Here is a 4,589-nt window from a genome sequence, read left to right on the forward strand (position 1 = left end):
TTACTGTTTCAGAGATTTAGTCCATTACCATCATGGCAGGAAGCATGGTAACATGCAGGCAGACATGGTGCTGAAGAAGGAGCTTGAGAGTTCTGCATCCAGCTCCACAGACTGCAGGGAGAGAGACACTGGACCTGGCTTGAACATTTGAAATGCTAGAGCCCATGCTTCCCTCAAGACCACAACTCCTTATTCCCCTTGATTAGTGCCCTTCCCTGATGACTAAGCATTCAATTATCTGAGCCTATGGAGACTATTCTTATTCAAACCACCACAGATAGGGAATCTAATCAGATACAGAGAGTTAGGATCTAACTAACTCAACTGACTAAGCATAGTTCTTTGCTAAAACTGGAGTTTTGAAATTTTTATTTTTGGGCTGGAGAAATGGCACAGTGGATAAAAGTACTTGTTGCTCTTGTGGAGGATCTTGATTCTTGTCTTGGTTAGGATTTCTAGTGCTGTCATTAAACACCATGACCAAAAACAACTTGAGGCAGAAAAAGTTTATTTCACCTTATTACTTATAAATCCATCCCTGACGGTAGCCAAGGCAAGAACCTGGAGGCAAGAACTGAAGCAGTCATGGAGGACTGCTGTTCATGGCTTGCTTACCTTGCCTTCTTATACCATTCAGGACCACCTGCCCAGGGGTGGCACTGCCCCAAGTGAGCTGGGCCCTCCCACATCAAACATCAAGAAAATGCACCATATACTCTCTCCTCCAGCAGAACAAGATGTCCAAAGGAAAGAAGGCCAAGGGGAAGGAGGTGACATTGGCTCCAGCTGTTGTGAAGAAACAGGAAGCCAAAAAGGTAGTGAATGATATGGATTCACAACATGCTCCCACGATTGGGCATGGTCACGCATGCCCAGAGGAACCTAGTCATTTCTGCCTACTCATTTCCTGATCAAAATGTCTTGCATAACCAGGACCCCATGGCTGTGCGTGGTTGCATAAAGCACTGCGCATCCATGTGATCTACACGCATGTGTGGAATAGCCACATGGCCTGTGTGTGCATGCCCAGCCTTTATAAGCCAGCACCATGATTCCCCCTTCACTCACATGTCTTTTTGCAGGCCTGTGCACATCTGTCCCTCTCCCTTATCTTAATAAAACTCGTGTTAGTGGATTCTGTCGTGTTTTGTGACTTTTCCTCACAGGGTAAGAGCGCTGCAAAAACCAACAATGAATCCTTTGTTTGAGAAAAGGCCTACAATCTTTGGCATTGGGCAGGACATCCAGCCCAAAAGAGATCTCACACACTTCCTCAAATGGCCCCCCACTGCATTAGGCTGCAGCAGTAAAGGGTCATCCTCTATAAGCGGCTCCAAGTACCTCCTGCCATTAACCAGTTCCCCAGGCCCTGGACTGGCAAACAGCTACCCAGCTGCTTAAGCTTGCCCACAAGAACAGGTCAGAGACAAAGCAGAAGAAGAAGTAAAGGCTTTTGGCCCATGTTGAAAAGAAAGCTGCTGGCCAAGGGGACATCCCAACTTAAAGACCACCTGTCCTTTGAGCAGGAGTCAATACAGTCACCACCTTGGTGGAGAATAAGAAGTCTTATCTAGTGGTGATTGCCCATGATGTAGACCCCATTGAGTTGGTAGTCTTCCTGCGTACACTGTGTCAAAAGATGGGGGTCCTCTACTGCACCATCAGGGGAAAGGCCAGGCTATGGTGGCTCGTCCACAGGAAGACATGCACCATTGTTGCCTTCACACAGGTTTACTTGAAAGACAAGAGTGCTCTGGATAAGCTGGTGAAAGCTATTAGGACCAATTACAAAGACAACTACAAATATGATGAGACCTGCACCATTGGGGAGGCAACATCCTGGATCCTAAACCTGTGACTTGAATTGCCAAGCTGGAAAAGGCAAAGGGCAAAGAACTCGCCACTAAACTGTGTTAAATGTACACTGCTAAGTTTTCTGTTCATAAATATAATTGTAAAACTATCTCAAGAAAGGAAGAAATCGAGAGAGAGAGAGAGAGAGAGAGAGAGAGAGAGAGAGAGAGAGAGAGAGAGGAAGGAAGGAAGGAAGGAAGGAAGGAAGGAAGGAAGGAAGGAAGGAAGGAAGGAAGGAAGGAAGAAAAGAAGGATGCTGGAGAGATGGCTCAGCAGTTAAGAGCACTGACTACTCTTCCAGAGGACTGGGGTTCTACTCCCAGCAACCACATGGAAGTTACAGCAGTCTGTGACTCCAGTTCCAGAGAACACAACACCCATGGCAAAACACCAATGCATATAAAAGAAAAAGAAAAAGAAAGAAAAGAAAATGCACCACATGCTCACTCACAGGCCATTTGGTGGTGACATTTTCTCAACTCCCACTTCCCAAATGACTCTAGGTTGTATTGAGTTGGAATAAAACTAGTCAGTACAATTCTGAATCTCCTTTTGAGGTTTCCCACCGGCCTTTATCTCAATCAAAGTACTCAGCAAAGACTGGGTACCTAGCATGCACCAGGACCTAGGTTTCATCCTCTGTGCTTTTATGGGGACCCTACCAGAGAAAACCACTCAGACATAGCCCATAGAGAGTCTTTATTCTGGCTGGCTGGAACTATACTCAGGCATTCATAACTCAAGTATAACCAAGCTTTTAGAGCAATGTGCTTTTAAAGGCAACCTCCATGTTCTGTTATTTTGCTGGCAGCTACAGGTGGGAAGTTTTATACAAGCAAATAGTTTAACAGAAAACAAGCAATTAGCTGGAGGGGTTGGTTTGCACAAGCAGGCAGCTTAACAGAAGCCAAGACAAGTTAGTTGAAGCATCTTGACTTAGAATAGATTTGAGTAATTTCCTATGGAATTTTCCATCAAGGAAATCAAATTATAGTGAAACTTAAGTGGCTTCAGCAAGAATCTGAGATGGAGGAAACTGCATTTTCTTGCCCTGTCACAGCACCACAAACAAACAAAAACACCACCACACTGGTTTCTTGACAGAAAAATGGTCTAGAATGCAAGCAGGGCAGGAGGCAGACACAGAAGGATTAAGAGTGGGAATTTGTAAAACAACAGATAAAAATGTGCCCAAACTCAGGCTGGAGAGATGGCTCAGAGGTTAAGAGCACTGACTGCTCCTCCAGAGGTCCTGAGTTCAATTCCCAGCAACCACATGGTGGCTCACAACCATCTGTAACGAGATCTGGTGCCCTCTTCTGGCCTGCAGTCATACATGCTGTATACATAATAAATAAATAAATCTTTTTTTTTAAAAAAGTGCCCAAACTCAAAACATTCAACACAACAAATCACCATAGTTTGAATTTCATATTCTGAACCCCAACAGGTTTTTAAGCTGTGTTTTCTAAAACTGTGATGCCTCAATTTGAATCCAACTGAACTATGTGCTTGGCCTGGGCTACAACAAGGAGCACAAAACAAGGCCCACACCCTTTGTGTCCTCTCAAGTCACAATGACTAGTCTACAAAGTGAGCATTGCTTTGAGCAACCTTCTCCCCATGTTGAAGTACCATGTGAGCTCTTATTCTCTTTTTTGTTGTCATTTTATTTTTGTTTGGTTTTGGTTTGGTTTTTTGAGACAGGATCTCACCATGTAGCCCTGGCTGGCCTCTAACTCACAATGTGCAAGCTGATCTCAGACTTGTGGACATCCTCCTGCCTCTGAGACCTACTGAATGCTGTGGATTACAGGCTTGTGCCACTATATCTGGCTAGTAAGTAAGGTAAACATTTATGTTTGGTTTGGTCTGGGTTTTGGATAATGCTTGAGAAGTTACCCAGAGCTGTAGTACATGCTAGACAAGTACTCTGCCACCGAGTTAACATGTAGCCCCAGCCTAGCAGAGTCTTAACATGGACACTTTAGAACTGCAGCCAGAAAGAAAGAAAGAAAGAAAGAAAGAAAGAAAGAAAGAAAGAAAGAAAGAAAGAGAGGGAGGGAGAGAGAGAGAGAGAGAGAGAGAGAGAGAGAAAGGAAAAAGAAAGAAAGAACTGCAGCCATTCAGTGGAACCTGAGATATGAAAAAAAAAAATCCACTCACATAACACTGTAAATATAAATTCAATAGTCATTTTTGTGTGTGTGTGTTTTGTTTGTTTTGTTTTGAGACAGAGTCTTATTCTATATCCCAAGCTGTCCTGGAACTAACTAGGTAGTACAGACTGACCTTGGATATGAACTAGTGGTGATCCACCTGTGTCAGACTGGGATTATAGGCTAGCACTCTCAGCAAATGGTCAATATTTTTAAGTGGGCATGAAGAGTCTTCCAAAGAAAAGTTGTATAATTGCTTACATTAAACTTCTTAGGATAGGCTAGTAAAAATACTGAGTATCTAAAATCCATATCCTTCTCACTAGGCATTAGATAAGGATGATGATCAATCTAGTTAACCCTATAGCTTTAAACCTTATTTAAAATCACATTTTATGGGTATGGTGTAGTCAGTCATTTCTCTCCCACCTGTCAGTTCCCAAATAACTACTCAGAGGATTAATATTACTTATAAATTTTTGGCCAATAGCTCAGGCTTGTTACTAGCTAACTCTTACACTTAAATTAATCCATAATTCTTATCTATGCTTCAACACATGCCTCATGACTTGTTAC

At 43.1% G+C, this 4,589-nt stretch overlaps 1 pseudogene; it reads left to right on the forward strand.

Moving 5' to 3' along the window:
• Nucleotides 1-479: 479 nt before the first annotated feature.
• On the forward strand, nucleotides 480-1,917 carry LOC114708844 (annotated as a pseudogene).
• Nucleotides 1,918-4,589: the final 2,672 nt, after the last annotated feature.

This window comes from Peromyscus leucopus, chromosome 3 (genome assembly GCF_004664715.2).
Source record: "Peromyscus leucopus breed LL Stock chromosome 3, UCI_PerLeu_2.1, whole genome shotgun sequence".
NCBI classification, from domain to species: Eukaryota; Metazoa; Chordata; class Mammalia; order Rodentia; family Cricetidae; genus Peromyscus; species Peromyscus leucopus.